At 38.0% G+C, this 20,122-nt stretch overlaps 1 protein-coding gene across 1 annotated transcript in view; it reads right to left on the bottom strand.

Moving 5' to 3' along the window:
* ARHGAP42 (Rho GTPase activating protein 42) overlaps positions 1-20,122 on the bottom strand; it is a 279,145-nt gene that overhangs the window by 187,759 nt on the left and 71,264 nt on the right. The window lies entirely within an intron of this gene.

Genomic DNA, 20,122 nt, shown 5'->3' with positions numbered 1-20,122 from the left:
AAATGAGCATGCAAGATAGTATGAACTCAAGACATGGTGTGACAACAGTATGAAGTGAAAGGATGGTATCTAACACGCAAAAAAGAAAGAAAAATCAAGAAGTAGCAGGAGTTTCCTGGTGGCCTAGCAGTTAAGGATTCAGCATTGTCACTGCTGTGGCTCAGGTTCAATCCCTGGCCTGGGGACTTCTGAATGTTGGCACAGCCAAAAAAAAAGAAAAGAAAAAGAAGTAGCAAGATAATAACGGCCTTGAAAGAAATAGAAGAATGGCTAAAAGTTCAAAGTGGGCTTTCTGAGGAATTAAATGGTGGGGACTGGTAGAAGAAGAGATTGCTACTTTCTGTTAAGCCTAAGAAATAAAATCTATAATTTTTTAAACAAATAACGAAAAAGAAAACATGCTATAAATGCTTTATTTTCCTACTATCCTACACCCTAAGAGGACACAGATCACATTTTAATTTTCTCAAAGGATTAAATAAATATCTACCATATAGAAGCCTGTCAACAGGTTTGATTTGGGATTGGCAGGGTCTATTAGAACCTCCCACTTGGTCAACCCAGAAAACATTCACTGGCCCCTGCAGCAGTGCCCTAGTATTCCCAGGAAGAATTTTACCATGTTGACCTTGGAAGTCTATGGGCTCTCCCAAGGTAACAATTACTCCAAAATTGTGGAATTGCTGATTGAAAGATTTTGGTTACAAGGAAGGAACCTCAGATGCTCGTATTGCTGTTGTACCTCTTTGTCCAAAATTTAATGATGCTATTTTCTGGCTTTACTTGAATGGTCTTCTGGTCTGTTTCCCTTGAAAGTACTATTTATAGACTCAGTATGGTAACAGTAGATTATAATGAGAATGTCTGAGGAGAAAATTTAATATGCAAGAATGTTTGCAGACATGCAAAAGCAACTGCAATACTGGTTCCTCGCACCAAAAACTACTCTTCCTCAAATAGTTTTTCTGAGTCTGCCTCAATCTAACAATAACTTATATTCCCTCTTTTTCTTTGGTTGATTTTTCAGGGATTTGGCTTCAAAAAACTAACATTGTTTTCTTTAAATATTATAGTCCCAGTTCTATAAATACAGATTGTTTCTTGGTCCAAATGAAGATTGTAGGTTCATCATTTGATTGCTAAGAAAATGAACTTCCAGGAACACTAAATAATTTATTTCAAGAATTAGGGACAGGTGCCTACTAACTTTTTAAATGTCTATCTCTTGTTTTTCCCTAAAGCTTTTTATTTATAATGATGTCAAAGTATCCCATTCATAGTTTACTAAGCACAACATAAGACAGAAAACAAGAATTAACATTCCTGTACGGCAGGTATAAATTAATTCAAGGTATTATCAGGTAAATTGGGTTTTAGGAGAAAAGGCTGACAGACAGCCAGTCACTTCCCTGCCTGCCCCATCCTCAGAGTCTAACAGGTACCTCAGGCACAAATCAGGCAGATCCAAGCTGCCTAGTTAATGTACCCTAGCAACACTCTAGCAATTAGAAGCCAGTATTAGAACCTCTGGAGCACAGACTCACAAATGGCTTAAGAGACCATAAAAACTGGAGGTGGTCTATTCTCTACCATTCACTGGGCAAAAAACATACACAAAATGACTCTCCCAGCACCCATTACAGGGCCTTATACAAAACAGCTACTGACTTTGTGACCGCTTGAGCCATCTGTTCTCAGACTTTCCTTAAGGAAAATTTGAAAACATGTTTATCATATGCAAATTTCTGATACCCCAATACTTTCTCTTACCATCAATTATTTGTGATGCTTCATATTTTACTGAAGAACATGCACATAAATAAAAACCACTGTATTATCTGATTGGGGGTGGAGGTGGGGGTAGACAAACATTGACTATAACAGCTGGTCTTGCCGTTATAGATTTTGACCATACATAAGTGGCATGACAGGCATTTGATTTAGTGAGAGCAATATTCCAAAAACAATACTTAATACACAGTGGGATTTCAATAGATGAATTTAACAATACATTCCCACATAAGGAGAAACATATCAACTCTTATTCTAGACTTCATAAAATATTATGAAAAGGATAGGCCAGATACTTTGGAAAATTATGTTAGCTATCCACATTCTTGCCACCTGCAGGAAACTTTCCTGGCTGTATTCACCAGTAATATCTTTCCCCTTCCTGACCATCTGGACCATGAGATTTCTGGAGAGCAATCAAAATACAGTTTTATATATAAATTTTAACTTTCCAAAAAAATGTATTGAGGTCAAGAACATTACTATAGGTTTCCTTCTTATCTCCACAATGTGATATTGAAAAAACATGTTTGGAACAAAAGAAATCTATTATTCAGTTGCATTTATGACAGGTCTCAAGAGCATAAACATTCACAAAGACAAAAGTTGAATTATATCAAGATAGCAAGGAAGTACAATAGAGTGGCTTCTGTGTTTACCAACACCGTAAATTCTGAAACATTCCTGAACTGTCTAAAATATCTATTTCCTAACAATCTTTTCAGCAGGCTTAAATTCACCCTATTATTTTTGTGGAAATAATTGTTTAGTGTCTGGAAGTAAGAATGAGTGAGAATAAAGAACATTATTCCTTGTTTCTTGTTGACATAACTCCACTGCTTTAAGTACTAAGCATCATGCACTATTAAATGTTTCAACACTTGAACAGCTGGGGCTTTACAGATTTCACAACTAGAAGATTTTTCGGTTATTTTTCAAAGTATGTTTCTCTTGCAGCTAACCAACATTTATATCACAGTTGGACAACGGTGTGTTAAATATTTCTCTTAGAAGTCTTTCCTCAAACCTAAACAGCATAAACATAAACTCAAAAAAAAAAAGTCAGATCACATACACAATTACATCAACACATTTTTTTCACTTTATTAGAGTGAACCAATCACTTATGAAATTCAGATAAGTTGATGACGGGAAATGGGTTCACAGTAGGATTTAGACTTGGTTAAATCTCAAGGAAAACATGAAAACCTGTAAAAAGTCTATAAAAGCCAGACTGAACCAATGCAGTCATATTTTATAAGTCCAGAAGATGCCGCAACAGTCACTTGACTTTTCTATTTCAGTGTGCAGAGGCTCTGTCAAGCTTTTTCTTATCCTCTTGGCACTGACTTTTCATGAAGAGTAGAAGCAAGGCAGTAAAATGTCAGTGTTTAAATGAGGATGTGAGCCAGAGCAGGTGAATGTATCATATCCTTCTAGGCTACATGGAGAAAAATCAGAATAGAATCAACCTATAGAGCCAAGGGACACTCAGCATTACACTCCACCAGCATGTAATGGTCTAACAGAGTATTACATCAGCAATTCATGCCTGGAACTCCCACTGAGGGAGTTTTAATTCTTTGAACACAAAGATCAAAGGTAGCCTAGTGGCGGAAGTATCCAATGGAAACTTTTAGTTCAGGAACAATTTCACCCATAAACAAAGCAAGCAGCATGGGCAGCTTGTGGTATTCCTGAATGATAAACACTATGTCTGCCAAACAGAGAGTGATGTAAAAATCAGTATCAAATCTCCCAACCAGATATTGCAAGTCTTTGGTAACCATTAACACCCTCCTGTCCACTCTGTTTGCAAGACTGGCATTTTTTGCAACCACACACTCTAGTTATTATTTTCTGGGAGCCTCAATATCAAACAAGATTTTTCCACTTTTTTTGTGGCTTCAAGCTCCATGGATGCCTAGTTGCAAAGCCAATAAACTGCTTCCTAAACCAACGGAAAAAAGTCCCACTGCAGGATGCTGGCAGGTCATTGGAATACAGTACTAAGAGGACCTGATTTTTCTTCTAGCACTTCACAGGCCTGTGAAATCTAAGGTCTCATGGAAACACCACAAACTTCATTCTTTTTGAGGTAACTAAACTGGCTTCTCCACAATGTCCTCCAGGTGGTCAGTCTTTTTTGTAATTGCTAAACAAATCACAAAACAAAACTAATCTTGAAAATAAGCCCTGAAAAACTTGCATTTAAATTCTTTTTTTAGGAGTTCCCATCATGGCCCAGCAGTGAACGAACCCGACTAGCATCCATGAGGATGCCGGTTCGATCCCTGGCCTCACTTGGTGGGGTAAGGATCATGAGCTGCGGTGTAGGTCGCAGATGAGGCTTGGATTCCACATTGCTGTGGCTCTGGTGTAGGCCAGCAGCTTCAGCTCCCACTGGACCCCTAGCCTGGGAACCTCCATATGCCTCAGGTGTGGCCCTAAAAAGACAAAAAAAAAAAAAAATCTTCTTTTATATCCTACCTATGCATCCTTGTGCAGCACTGTATTCAGGTGAACTAAACATGAGATATATCAAGTTGGAAAAGCATATTAGTATTATTTTAGTAATAAAGTTAAATATTATAGCATAGCTTTCTAATTAAGGATTAAAGAATAATATGAAATGCAAAGCCTACAAATGAAAACAGTCATAAAATTAAACTTTTATCCAGTGGACCAGGTACTCTGCACAGAGTTAATTAAAAACTGCCTTGTCTCTGCTTCATCACTTGTTCCATACTGCCATCAGGTGTGCTATAATTGATATGTCTGGTACCTAGGTGCCCAGCGCAGACTCTGAACAGGACACACAGACAGAATCCTCACTTTGGAATCCATCAGTTTAATAGCAAGTGATTTCCTTCTGCTTTATCTTGTTCCTATTTATCATCTCACCATACGATCCAGACTCTTTGCTGGGGTTATAATCAGTAATGAGGTCTCCTTCTAAATTCCCAACTCCTGTTCCCAGCCTCCCTCTATACTTGGTTTTTGACATTCCTTGGGTCCCCAGGCACTAACCCATGCTTTACTCTGATCTATCAACATGGCGCCCTGCACTGGCCGCCACTGCATCTTTGGGCTGAGTTCAGAACTTGTGGCCAAACTGTCAATCTTTCACTCTTTTCTGGTCTAACCAGATACTTCAGTCTGGTTTCTCTTATCCTCGCTAGCATACCAACTAGATTCAAAAGACAAAAACTGCCTTCTGTAAGCAAGGAGTTTCACCTCTAAAAGGGAGATACTACTACTAGTAGTGATTAGATAGATAGATAGATAGATAGATATGTAAATCTAGATATAGACTGGTTTGTTATTTTAAATAGATATAAATATAAAACATAATAATCAGCATAAGGCCAAATTTTGGCAAATGAATACATACAAAGGCAGACTTTCAGTTTTACACAATTTTAAAACTTTATTCCAGCTGGTTTCTCCCAAGACTTCATCACATTATGCATTTCTTCGAATGAATTTCATCTAAATCCTAGTAAAGATCTTTTACTATGAGATTTTATGAAGATGCAGTAAGTATTGTTGTGCAGAACATAGTCTGCAAGTCACATATATTTTTTAGTTTTCTTTCTCATGTTAGAAAATGAAGACCCATGTTCTTCTGGTGGTGCCTTGTTTTCATTTTTGTTTTGTTTTGTAGTGTTTGACCTGTTTCCCAAAGCCAAAACAACTCTCAATTCAGAAACTATTTTCCCAAGGTGTAGATAGACCACTCCCACTTTGGAGCACCTCTATAAAGAGATAGGAATGTTACATAAACTGTCACTTAATGCCCACAAATGATACAAGGCACTGAAGCAGGTGTTGTCTTCAGTACACAGATGAGAAAAAGGTCAGTGAGCTGGAGTAGCTTGCCCCATGAACTCACAGCCAGTAAGAAGAGAAGCAAGTATTTGGTTTTGATTATTTGATTCCAAAGTCTATTTTCTTCCAGCAAACCATTATTGCCAAAGGGGGTAGGGGAGTGGATAAAAGGTAGTGCCAGCCTACTACCCTGCTTCATTACAGGAAAAAACAGGCTTATCGTCTTTAAAGGCAAACAGAGCCAGAGCTATTTGCACTTAGAGGATAGTCAGGCGCCAAGCATCCTGCCTTAAAGGGAACAATCAGTAATTTGCTGCTGACAAACAAGCATTTACACCAAGTACACCGCCCCCACCCTCACTGCCATCAGGAACTGACCTCTCAACACTCCTTCACATTCCACAATGACTAAAGCACCCCATTCATACTCCTCCTCTGCACCCAATCCTCCTGCCACCACCCTATGGAAGCTTCAACATCCGTTTCCTCATCCAATATGCAGCTTCTCTCTTCCACAACCTCTTACCCTCCAATGCCCTTCTCTCTGCTGTAATTCATACTCCCACAAGGACACGAAGAGTTCAAGTGATCTGACCTCTTCGCTTCTGCGTCTTGGCAATCGTTCTATTTCACTCAAGTTTACTCCTCATCTGTTTCCCACAGTGGCTATCTAAAAAAGAATTTTCTCCTTTCTCAAGAACCCAGCCCCAACCTTCCCTCACCCACATCAGATGGCCAGGCCTCCTGCTTCTCTGAGAGAAGTTCCAGACTCTCTGATCGATGCCATCTCTATTCATTCTTTTCCACTTGCCTGTCTCAGAGGAAGGGTCCTCTTCCTCTCAGAAGCTAACTCCCTGTGAAGCTTCTAATCTCACCCTTCACCATCTCCAGCTACATCTTGCTCTCAATCTCTCTGTCATTTCCTCCATCACTCCTCTATCCTCACCAGTTATTTCTTCTTCTTCTAGTCTACAACTTACTCCAAGGGACTCCTAGCTTCATGAAGGAAGAAGAGCAGGAAGACATGGGGGTGGGGAAGAATTTGGGAACAGGTGCCAGAACTGTGCACAACTCTTTAATCCTTACCATACCCTAAGAGGCGCTCACAAGTAAAACACCCCAATCTTCTGTCACCATTCTGTTTTTCGAATAATGAAAACTGCAGTGTAGGTTACCTAATATGCCATGTCATAGAGTTAAACTTTGAACTCAAATAAGCCAACCTGAAATTTATTCACTTTCCCTCTACTCTAGGCATAGTCCCACAACCCCAGCTCACTACTCTGCATTTACCAAATTCAATTACATATCCTGGGCATATCTACTAGGGATTTTGTCTGCATCTCAAAAATTAACATGTACCAAAACTTAACTCATAACTCTGTTCCACCTCCAGGAATCCTGGCCCTATACAAACACATAAATGGGCTCATAACACCATTCTCCTAATAACCCAAGTGATGGATTATTCTCAGTCCTTCCTTCCATACATTCACTCGCCAAATGCTATTGATCTTTCTCCTCCACTCTTCTTCCATACCCATGTAAAAGCATCATTCTCTGCTGTACTATTACAACAACCTAGTTATTGGTTTCCCAGCTCCTATGGCTGCAACTCACCATAGGTACCGATGGTCAGAATAAAATTCCTAAAGGGTACCTTTGATTATATCATAATCAACTCAAAAACTTGAATGAGTAAATAAAGTCCAAACTACATATTGCAAGGGATCTGGAGTCTCCATAATAGTCATAGGTACCTTTTCAAGAATGTTAGCCTCAGATGCTACTACTTCTAATCTCTAACTTAATACTTTGAAACTACTAGACCTTCCTAACGTATCCCATTTCCATGTCTTTCCATTAACTACATTTCGTAGGCTGTATCTTAAAGCCTAGATCTTAGAACCCAGCTCAAATAACATCCTCTTTTTGAGCATCTTCTGCTGTCCCTTCTCCAGCCTTGCTGCTCCCACAGCATTTCTGTTCTTACTACTATACCTAAAGCACTCAGAAAACTCTCCCAAGTATTATAGTGATTATATCACAAAGCTATTTTTGACCCCTTCTATTTTACAAAAACAAAAAACAAACAAAACAAACAAAAAAAAACAGGTATCCATAGGTTACATTATAAAGTCAGGATACCCATGTTCCATTTTATCCCAGGCACAAACCCAGAGAAATGGCCAAGGAAAACATTTTAGGAAAAGAAAAACTTGGAGTTCCCGTCGTGGCTCAGTGGTTAACGAATCCGACTAGGAACCATGAGGTTGTGGGTTTGATCCCTGGCCTTGCTCAGTGGGTTAAGGATCCCGCGTTGCTGTGGCTATAATGTAGGCTGGCGGCTACAGCTCCGATTCAACCCCTAGCCTGGGAACCTCCATATGCCGCAGGAGTGGCCCTAGAAAAAGGCAAAAAGACAAAAACAAAAGAAAAGAAAAACTTATCTGGGACAGTCTTCTTAAATCTTCCATAAGGCAGTTAGAATAACCTTTTAAAAATGCAAATATGATGTCATTTCTCAGATTAATGCCCTGCAAGGGCTTCTCATTGTCTTCGGGTTAAAAGTCCACATCCCTAACATGACCTATTAGGTCTTGTCTACCTGCCCATAACCTTGACATATGCCATTTCCCCCATGGCTGTTTCCTTTCCTTCCCAAGGCCTTCATTCATCCTTCCCTTGACCTAGAATGTTTTCCGTTACCCTTCACCTACCACTTCCTTATGGGTGATTTAAACATCCCTTCCCCAGAGTGGCTTCCCCTCATCTTCCCACTCATCTAACCAGGGGTGGTCTACCTTAAGTACATTCTCTTAGCATAATGTACTTTGCTTTTGTTGCATTCAACACAATTGTGACTTAACTGTAATTGGATGTTTAACATTGGTCAACCAAAGAAAACATAAGTAATAAACTACTTACGCCATCGATGGTGGCTTAGACCCAGTTGGCAACTGAATACTTATAGAAATAGTGAGTTTTACCAACAGGAAATAGAGACATAAACAGGTTAAAAAAGAATGGAAGAAAGCTATAAAATCAAGTTTCTGACTCTAATCTCTGGTCCTTTTGCTGGTTAAAGTAATCAGATTAGGCCCCAAATGGAGTTACTTATGCAAAACTTGACATCAGCAAACCAAAATTTAAGTTTTCAGGCTGGCTCTTCCAGAAAAGGAAGGCCTAAGTCAACCAATCACCACTTGCCCGCTCAGCACAAATTACCTAAGCCAGCTCTAAAAATTCCCTTTGCTCCATATAAGGACAGTAATCAACAAGGCAAATGCCCAGTATTAACTTCCTTATTCTTCATCACTTTGGCCTAAAAACCTAAAAACCTCTTACCTCACGCAGCTCTGTGAAGCTCCTTTCTATCAGCCACAATGGATGCTGAATAAAGCCGATTAAGATCTTTAAAATTTACTCTATTGAATACTACTCAGCCATAAAAAAGGATGAAATTTTGCTATTTGCAGCAACATGGATAATGGACAGACTTAGAGGGTATTAGGCTAAGTAACACAAGACAGAGAAAGACAAATACTGTATGACATCATTACATGTGCAATCTAAAAAATACAACAAACTAGTGATTATAATGAAAAAGAAGCAAACTCAGTGGTAATCAATGGGGAGAGGGCCTTTTACTAAGGGATTCAAACTATTATGTATAAAATACACTACAAGGATATATGGCACAATGCAGAGAATATAGACAATGTTGTATAATAACTATAAATGGAGTATAACCTTTAAAAATTGTGAATCACTGTATCATATACCTATAACATATAATATCGTACATCAACTACACTTCAATAAATACATTTTAAAAACCAAGTAAATTTCAATCTTAAAAATCATTTAAAAATTTTACTCAATTGAATTTTGTTCTTTAACACACTTTAACCTATTGCTTTACGGAACAAAACTATCCTATTAGTCTTCAACAGGTCATGGCTGCTTCATCGCACGTTTTATTCAGTAGATTCTCTGGAGTCAGGCCACTCAACTTTTTCACCTCTCTACAGAAGACCGCTTTTGACTATAAATGTGCCAGAAGTACTGATTTGGGGCATACCAATAAATAGAGTAAGTCACTTTTGCAAATACAGAATTTGCAAATAATGAGGATCAATTGTATATTTCTGCATCTCAGAAATATTTGGGCCACAGCATTCATTTCACTGCCTAGTTATTTTGTTGAATTTCTTGAGCTATCATAAGTCACTAACCATAGATAAAAGTTCTCTTTCCCGCTCCATCCACTCGCCCTGAAATAACCCCCTTTTAAGTTATGCTATCCTAAAAGAAGACTATTGCTACCATCTTATCCTTTCGTCTGTATACTCCATGAGGGCAAAAGCCTTGACTACTCTTTTCACCCCCAGGTACCTGAGAACTGGCATGGAGCTTGTCTCCTAAAAGGCAATCAATATACACTGAATAAACTAATGAATATTAAAATCTTTAGCTTTGGTTTGAAATACTTATAAATAGTAAGATAGTTGTCCTAAATCATTCTCAATTATAGGCAAAAATTTCATATACCTGTGTGTCTGTGTTTGGGTATTCGTAATGTAAATACAATTGGCTCTCTATATTCAGGGGTTCTGAATCCTCTGATTCAACCAAGTGCTCACTGAAAATACTTGAGAAAAAAAAATTCCAAAAGTTCCAAAAAGCAAAACTTGAATTTGCCACACACTAGCAACTATTTACATAGCATTTACACTGTATTTATAATTACTTGCATAGCATTTACATTGTATTAGGTATTATAAGTAATCTAGAGATGACTGAAAGTATATAAGAGGATGTGTAGAGGTTAATGTAAATACCACACCTCTTTACAGAAGAGACTAGAGCATCTAAAAGCTGCTGAAATCAATCCCCTGTGAATACCAAGGGACAATTATATAGGAACTATTTCCCCTTTCAAAAGTTAGTTTATTACTATACTGAAAAGAACCATTCTAGATATATCCAAACACACATATATTTTATTTTTTAATATATGACTCTAAAATTTTATTTATATACCTTGAAGTTATTTGATTCTATAAAAATTTACTAGATTTTGCATGGGGACTATTCATGTAACAAATATTTACTAAGCTTTTCATACAAATAAAGCTCTAAATGATTTTGTAGGAACAGAAATATGAGAAAACTTTCTGACCTCAAAGAGCATATAATTTGCTGGAGGAGATAAAAGACTGAATTCTCTGTGAAAAAGACAACTTTTTGTTTGGCAGAATAAATCACAAAAGGCATAAAGGGGCCTTGGGGGATGATTAAAGTATATCAGTAATTTAAAAAGACAAATTTTTCTTGAAACGTGACTTTTAACATGATAAGTTTAAGTTTTTTTTTTAATTTTAGACCCTGGAAAAACAATCTAATAAGCCTTTGAATTTCAAATTAAATCAAACAACGCTCTTTAAAACAAAGCGATAACATGATGTGGGGCAATAGAAACAAATCCAACTAGTGTCCATGAGAATGTGGGTGTGATCCCTGGCCTGTGTGATCTGAGTTAAAGATCTGGCGTTGCTCTGAGCTGTGGTGTAGGTTGCAGGCGCGGGTGGGATCCCGCATTGCTCTGACTGCGGTGTAGGCCGGCAGCTATAGCTCCAATTCAACCTCTAGCCTGGGAGCTTCCATATGCTCTATGTGTGCGGCCCTAAAAAGCAAAAAAAAAAAGAAAAAGAAATCTCTCTCAAGTGGCGTGTTTTTTTAGAGAGGAACTCCACCTGAAATGTACAACTTTCCCAGCTGTTTCAATTCGTAATTGTGGGTGGTTTCTGTGTGGGTGCAAAAATAAGGGTGGTTTTAAAAAAATGGAAAACAATAATTCAATTGTCCAACTGAGAGCCATAAAAAGTCAAATATGCTTCCTCTACAGAGTTCAAAAGAAAATGTTATTTGTATAAACAATTTAGGCATTTGGAAACGTTCCACTTTAATAGAGGACTTCCTGATTTATATAACCACATTTAAGTGGGTTGTAATGAGGGTTTGTAATAATTGATGGATTTTCCTTTGATTCAACAAATGAGAAGGTAATTTGTTTTCTAGAATTTAATAAAATCACAGGTCTTTTTTTTACATTTTTTTTTGAAGGGTTCAGTTGTGGTCAGTAATGGCATTGTCTCTGGTTTGCTAAATTTTTCCTAAGAAATGCCCAAGAAGAGTTTCACAGCCACACTCTACCTTCTGCATGCTAATATCATCAGACCAGTGGTAGCAGTGATCTGTATGGATGAGTATTTGTAGCTCATAACTGGATTCTGAAAAAAATGTTTACAGAAGCATTTTCAATGTTAGCGTTCAAGAGTTGAATTTTACTTGTTAGTTAAGAAAATGAGGTGGTAGTTGTAGCTAAAATCATGAATGATCTTTTAAGTATTTCCTGGGATTTATACATATATTAGTTCTTTTTAACCTGAAATACAAGTTACTATCTCTCAAAATGTTTCTATATGATAAAGGAATCCCTTCAAAACACACAAAGCAAACTGTTTACTATACCTCTCAGCCTAGACCACACTCTTATCTATCACTTGGAAAACAGAATCAAATGCTACCTTTCCACTGGAGCAAATGGATGTATTCCCAAAGTGAATGGATTTATTGGTAAAAAGATTTATGCATTCCCCTCCCCCAGTAACTCCTCCAATAAGGAAAATGAAAAAAATTTTTTCAACCACTCCCTTGAAAACTATTTTGAACTTTACAACCTCTGAGCAGATATCACTGATCACTCCCAGGCTCCTGTCTGTACACTAAGGAAATTTCAGGCTCCCACTGAGTCACTTAACCACTGTGTTTTACTGATGCACACCCAGCTTCAGAGAGGTAATCTAACAACAAATATTTGCACCTGGGCAAAGCACTGCTTGCTCAGGAAGATACAATAAAGGCCCTGTCACTGTAAGTGTTACTATTTTTAACTCGTCTCCTATACTCTCACCTTTCAACATATTCTCCTAAAGACAGAAAAGAATCCAAAACATAGGGTACACTCCAACCAATGCAGTATGTGAAACTTGGTTCAGGTTTGAGTTACCACCATTCAATCTGTACACGTAAAATTTGTACATAAATTTCCATACAAAAGGGCTTTTAAAAAAAGATGTAATATATTCTTCATTTTAAGAACTATTAAGCACTAACCACTATTATTGCTATGTCTGCATATCTGCATTCAAAATGGAGTAAATACCTGAAAAGGAATACATGCATTATATCAGAAATATCTGGACAATTATTATGAAATACATTTTCATCTGAATTAACCCACTTGATGGCCTTCTTTTTCCTGACTCGAAGTTGGGAGCCATAACCTTACTTGAGAAGTGGCTGTATGTTGCCTGTCTCTACCACAGGAATTTTCTGTTTAGGTGTGCCTAAAGCAACAAAGTTCCCACCTAAAATATTTACTAGCAAAATGACTCTCCTTCTTGGTAAATGTTTAATCTCTTGAGTACAAAGTTCACATGGTCCAAGACTTTCCTGAGAGCTACAACAGGCCATCATACAACATTACTGGCCAAGCAGTTTATGAACAACCACAACTGGACTTTCCAATGGTTTCCAAGATTACATAGAATGAACGCGCTTTGCCTCGTGTTAATGACTAATATTTTTATTGGCACCAGCTCGGTGTGACTAACAGTATCTGATTTTGTTTTTAATCTAGACTTTTTTTAAGACTTGGTTAAAAGTCATTTCAAATCATAGGCACTAAATATGCAGGAAAAAAACTGCAGCAACTTGGAAGCCCCAGCCTTGGGGTGGACATAAATTCTGAAGTGACACACTAAGATTTAGAGCCTCTTATTATCCCATACTCTAATGTGATAAATTAACCTTGCAAAAAACACCTGTCTCAGATTCACAGTAATATCTTTGAACTTCTAGTTGTTTGAATGAACCATTGAAAAGAGTATTTTCAAAAGAACAGTGTTTCTTTATGTCAAAGAGGATTCTGCCTGTATTTTCCTCTAGGAGTTTTATAGTATCTAGCCTTACATACAAGTCTCTAAACACAGCAACATCTTGTTTGATCCATTTCCTAGAATAATGACCATAAAAACAAAAATAAACCAAATAAACCAGTGAGACCCAATTAAACTCAAAAGATTTGCACAGCAAAGGAAACCATTAAAAAAAAAAAAAAAAAAAAAAGACAACCCACGGAAGAAGAGAAAATCTTCACAAACAATGCAACTAACAAGAGCCTAATCTCCAAAATACAAAAACAGCTCATTCAACTAAACAACAAAAAAACAAGCAACCATATCGAAAAATGGGCAGACGACCTAAATAGATATTAGGCATTTCTCCAAAAAAGACACAGGGTTGGCCAGTAGGCACATGAAAAGATGCTCAACATCAATAATGTTACAAAAATACAAATCAAAACTATAATGAGGTACCACCTTACACACGTCAGAATACCCAATATTAACAAGTCAAGAAATAAGAAATGCTGGAGAGGTGTGGAGAAAAGGGAAGCTTACTTCATTGTTGGTGGGAATATAAATTGGTACAACCACTATGGAAAACAGTACAGAGGTTCCTCAGAAAACTAAATATATAACTAACATACGACCCAGCAATCCCACTCCTGGGCATATATCTGCAAAAGGCATTCATTCAAAAAGACACAGGCACCCTTATGTTCATAGCAGCACTACTCACAATAGCCAAGACATGGAAACAACCTAAATGTCCACAGACAGATAAATGGATTAAGAAGACATGGTACATATACAAAATGGAATACTATTCAGCCATAAAAAAACAAAATAATGCCATTTGCAGCAACATGCATACTGCCAGAGATTCTCATACAAAGTGAAGTAAGTCAGAAAAGCAAATACCATATGATGTCACTTATATGTGGAATCTAAAATGTGGCACAAATGATTCTATCTACAAAACAGAAACAGATCATGGTCATTGAGAGCAGGCCTGTGGTTGTGGGGACAGGTGGAGGAAGTGGGGTGAACGAAGTTTGGGGTTGATAAATGCAAACTATTACATTTAGGATGGATAAGCCATGAGGCCCTGCCATACAGTACAGGAATATATATATCCAATCTCTTGGGGTAGAACATGATGGAAGAGAGTATGAGAAAAAGAATATGTACATATATGTATGACAGGGTCACTTTGCTGTATAGCAAAAAACTGGCACACCACTGTAAATCAACCATACTCTAATAAAATTTTTTTAAGAACAGTGTTTTATTTCTGTAGAGATAGTCTTTTATTTCCTATCGGTGAGGTTTTAAGGCTGAGCACATGATGTTATTAATTTCATGCATATAAGTGAATGAGGACTGATGCAGTAGGTATTGTCTTTTGTATAATTATGCCTAGATGATGGTACATTTTGCATCCAGTATATCCAAATAAATATATTATTTGAGGAGGGCTGGATCTTTTAGCAGTTTGTAATCACCCCTCTCCCCTCTATCACCAATTTCTTTTTTTTCGGGTGCACCCAGGGCATGTGAAAGTTCTTGGGCCAAGAATTGAACCCACCCCCACAGCAGCATCCCAAGCCACTGGAGTGACACATGCTGGATCCTTAACCTTGCTGCACCACAAGAGAACTCCACCATCACCAATTTCTAAGCCCCAAGTGTCCAGCTGCTCAATTTCTAACTTACTCCTAACATAATGTCTTAACTCAGCCCAAAAGACCAAAGCAGTATAAAAAGTGGGCAATTAGAACAGCTGTGTGAAGTGAATTGGGTGGACTCCCCCTGGGCCAGCACTGCCCTGGGCAGATAAAAAGAAGCAATCAAAAGCTCACCTGCAGTTCAGTTGTCAGAAAAGGGAGAAAAAAGGCCTCTTGCTGCTATAGAATGGAAAGGAGGTACTAGAAAGAGAACATCAGATGCTGCCCTGCTTGGGACTCTAGTTGTAGAAACAACTGACCTGCTCTCTGGGCCACAGGAATTCCCCACCAGGTCCCAGACACCTAATCCCATTTTACTTCCTTCCAATCCCACAATGTCTCACTGGCACCAACAAACAAACAAACCCCAACTAGTAAGCACAAAGCCAGAAGGGTAGGAGCAGTTAGGGACAGCTGAGACATGGGGCCAATTTACAGGACAGACACATGCCCAGGTGTCTAACAAACCCCGAGAACAGCTCCCTCAAAGTAAGTCCCTGTATTGATACAGTAAGAGCACACACTTTTCATTACTTTGCTCAAACTGTTTTTTACCCTATTCCACTGTAGCACCTTGAGAGAAGACATCTTACTCATCTTCCTGCTGCCTTCCCACCCACACCCACCCCCAGAACTGACACACAGAAAGCCTGCAAATGTCTTGACTTTACAAGTTATTTTGCACTGACATTGCTCGCTTACAAAAGATGAGCTTTTCTGGTAAGTCATTGTTTTCCGTGATTACATCATTGGTAATTCTCAAGACAACCCTGGCTAAGAGTTGTGGCCATTACTCAATGCTAAGAGTCACAGCTGTCCCTACTTCATTCCTCTTTTATTAAATCAGAGGAATAAAGAAGAGACTGAAACTGGGGCTTCAACAAGCTGTTTGAAAGACTGCTGAAACTTTGCATCTTCCCATGCGGAAACGAAGCTGACAAGGTGGCTAAGGACAGTTCCTGCACCATCCACATCAGCCTCCCCATTATTCTCAGAGATGCAGTCCTAGATCACTGTCCTTGGTACAACAGCTGCACTAGCCTCACAATCCCTCCATGTTTGGAATGATGATTATTCTTAAAGTCTCCCACTTTTCTTTACTACATACAAAGTTCTTTTAACTATTTACAGTGCATTTGCGGGCTCAGTTAAAGGAAAAGAAGTGATAGATGGTGAGGACATGGGAATACACCTATATTTGACACGAGTTGTTTCAGAAATCATTTTTGTTTAAAAATCTCTGTGCTCTGGAGTTCCCGTTGTGGTGCAGAGGAAACGAATCCGACTAGGAACCATGAGGTTGCAGGTTTGATCCCTGGCCTTGCTCAGTGGATTAAGGATTCAGCATGAGCTGTGAGCTGTGGTGTAGGTTGCAGATGCAGCTCGGATCTGGTATTGCTGCGGCTCTGGCATAGGCCGGCGGCAACAGCTCAGATTGGACCCCTAGCCTGGGAACCTCCATATGCCATGGGTGAGGCCCTAAAAAGACAAAAGGCAAAAAAAAAAAAAAAAAAAAAAAAAAAAACTCTGTGCTCTAAGTTAAGTTTTCCTAACAAAGCACTGGTGTTTAAATCAGATTCCCAATAACAAGAGCTAAATAAATCTCCCGTTTTAAAAGAAGCAAGCCCTATAGAGTACTAACCCTATAGAGTATTCATCTTCCACTCCTCAAACCTTGGATTTAACTCCAAGCATTCAAATTTAGGATTCATTGCCTGTAATAAGCCTTCATATCCAGCTCAATTCACACCTTTCAAATCCGATCTGCAAGAGCCACAACAATAACACTCATTTAACCAAAGTGAAAGGAGACAAACAGAAGTATATTGAGGTATCAGGTTCATCACAACCAGGGGAAATCACCCACCATCTAACTGCCTATAAGGTCAAATAGCATAGTGATTAGAAAACCCCACTTCTGCAATCACTACATGTGGCTTCAAGAAGGTACTTTAAGTAAGAAGCTTAATGGAAATTAAGAAGTATTAAAAATGTTTATTGTACTCTTAAAAAGTAAAAGACCAGCCAGAAGCATCCTGAGTGTGACCAAGAAATTATTCCATAAAATCATGTATATGAACGTGATGAAATATTTTAAAGGCATAAAATCATTGAACTATAATAATTATAAAAACCCAAAAGTATTTGCTATAATCCTCTTTATAAAGGAGAAATAAAATTACACATAATATATAATTACACATAGTATAATTACACATAATTATATTAGAAAAAGTTACACAGAGATGAAAAAAATAAAGTTTATAAGGAAAATTATGTCATTTATTCAACAACTTAATCAAGGATCTACCATGAGTCAGACCTTGCACCTGGGTCAGGTGCTAATGTGAAATGACGGAAAGAAAAAGATTTGGCCTCTGTCTTCTTGGAATTTACAGTTTCATTAATAAGTGAAAATAATTGCTATTATGTGAGTCTGTGGGTGTTCTTTCTTTTTTCTAAATAATAAAGCTACTGTACTAGAGCTTTAGTGATATAATCCAGGCTTTTGTCTGGGGAAGTGTGTGTTACAAAGCCTGTGTTGGGTTAGACATTTCTGACACAAATGTCACGAAGCAGCACACAGATGGCAACTACTGTTCCAGCTGTAAGCGGCACCCCTGCCCTTCCCCATCCTTCCTGTAAAGAGGAAGAAGTCCTGCTACCCAAGGCCCGGGTGTCAGTCTGCTCCCTCCTTCCTAGAGGCTCCCTATCTACACCTCAGCTGAGCAGGGCTCAGCCACCTTTCAATACAGACCCAAGGGTGGATGGAGCCACTCTTGATCCCCAGACCAGGCATCTCCACACCTGCTCAGTGTCCCTAACACACTCCTAAAGAGGCTGGGAAATCAAATGACCACCCCGCACAACTCCTCTGAAAGAGGCCAGCTTGACCAGGAGACATCTGACAACCCAAACCCCACATGCAGAAACAGTCTGTCTGAAGACTGTGCACAAGATTTTTCCAGAAGGAACTTGTGTGAATGTACAAGCTAAAGCCACACAACGAATCAAAAACTCATTTGGCTTCTCTTCTCCTGAGACCCCTTTCCTTTCACAGCTGGCTTTGGACTTGGTACTTTTGGCTTTCAAAATTAATAAAACTATATTGCTATGGAAGCAATCTAAATACCCATTGATGGATGAATGGATAAAGAATATGTGGTATATATATATGTATGTGTGTGCGTGTATATATATATAAAATGAAATATTACTCTGCCATAAAAAAGAATGAAATAATGCCATTTGCAGAAGCAAGGATGGATCTAGAGATTATTATACTTAGTGAAGTCAAAGATGATATCACTTACATGTGGAATCTTAAAAAAAGATACAAATGAACCTATTTATCAAACAGAAAGAAATGCGCAGATACAGAAAACAAATTTATGGTTACCAAAGGGGAAAAAGGAGGAAGGATACATTTAGGAGGTTGGGATTAACATATACACCCTCTTATATATAAAATAGATGAGCAACACCTAACTGTATAGCCCAGAGAACTCTACTCAGTATTTTGTAATAACCTATGAGGGAAAGAATCTGAAAAGAATATATACATACACACACATAAACATATATAAAAGAATATATATATAATATATATTTATGTATAACTGAGTCACTGTGCTGTATACCTGAAAAGAACACATATACACATATAAATATATATGTAACTATATATACATATAAATATATGTGACTATATATACATATAAATATGTGTGTGTATATATATATACATATAAATAATATATATGTATAACTGAACCACTGTGCTGTACACCTGAAACTAACACAACATTGTAAATCAACTACACTTCTATAAAAATAAATAAAACAAAAAATTATTTAGAAATACAATGTATAATCAACAAAACTATAAAATAAAAACAAGAGGCAGAGGAAGGACAGGAATATGATTGTGGAGAAGCATGTCAGGGATTCCAAAGCCCTACCACTCAAAGAGCAGTCCATGGACCAGCAGCACAGACGTCACCTTTGCGTGTGTCAGACATGCAGAATCATACATTCCACCTGAGACCTTCTGAATCACAATTTGCATTTATAAGATCTCCAGGTATATCATATACACATTAAAGTTTGGAATCACAATTCTAAGTCCCTATAATATTCTGTTTTTAACCAGAAGGCGAGTACACTTCTTATATTATTCTTTAAAATGTACACATATTATTGAATACAGTCTTCTGCTTCTGTGGTATGTCTCTAACTCAACCTACAAATGGACCCTGTGTCTACAAACTGGCAAGTAGGATTGTTAAATTGTGGGGAAAAGAGTGCTATATAGGTCTGATCTTTAAACGGTAAAAACTCAGATACAGACAAAACTTGAGACCACATAACCTCATCTCTTTCTGACCATCCAGGTCAGAAAGGGCGTGCCTTTACTAGGGTCGGACCTCTAAATATGCATGGCAAAATCAGATTACAGTTCAAGTCTCTGGATCACCAGTAGTGTTCTGTGTCTTACACTAAGGCTGGTTTAATATGTCATCACCGATTTTTCATCTCTATAAACAAATGCTGAAGTTAAAAGAGAAGTATTTGCTTGAACGAATGATTCACTTTGAGGCAAAGGAAAACAGTGTAATCCACATCTTCTCAAAGGGTTGAACTGAATTACAGAATGATTAAGTAATTTCTTTTTTTTGTTTGTTTTGTTTTTGGTTTTTGTTTTGTTTTTTAGGGTCACAACCTTGGCATATGGAAGTTCCCAGGCTAGGGGTCGAAACGGAGTTACAGCTGCCAGACTACTTCACAGCCACTGCAACG

This window comes from Sus scrofa, chromosome 9 (assembly GCF_000003025.6).
Source record: "Sus scrofa isolate TJ Tabasco breed Duroc chromosome 9, Sscrofa11.1, whole genome shotgun sequence".
In the NCBI taxonomy this organism is placed as follows: domain Eukaryota; kingdom Metazoa; phylum Chordata; class Mammalia; order Artiodactyla; family Suidae; genus Sus; species Sus scrofa.
The sequence above is the reverse complement of the archived record's forward strand: the minus strand, read 5'-3'. Positions and strand labels throughout refer to the sequence as shown.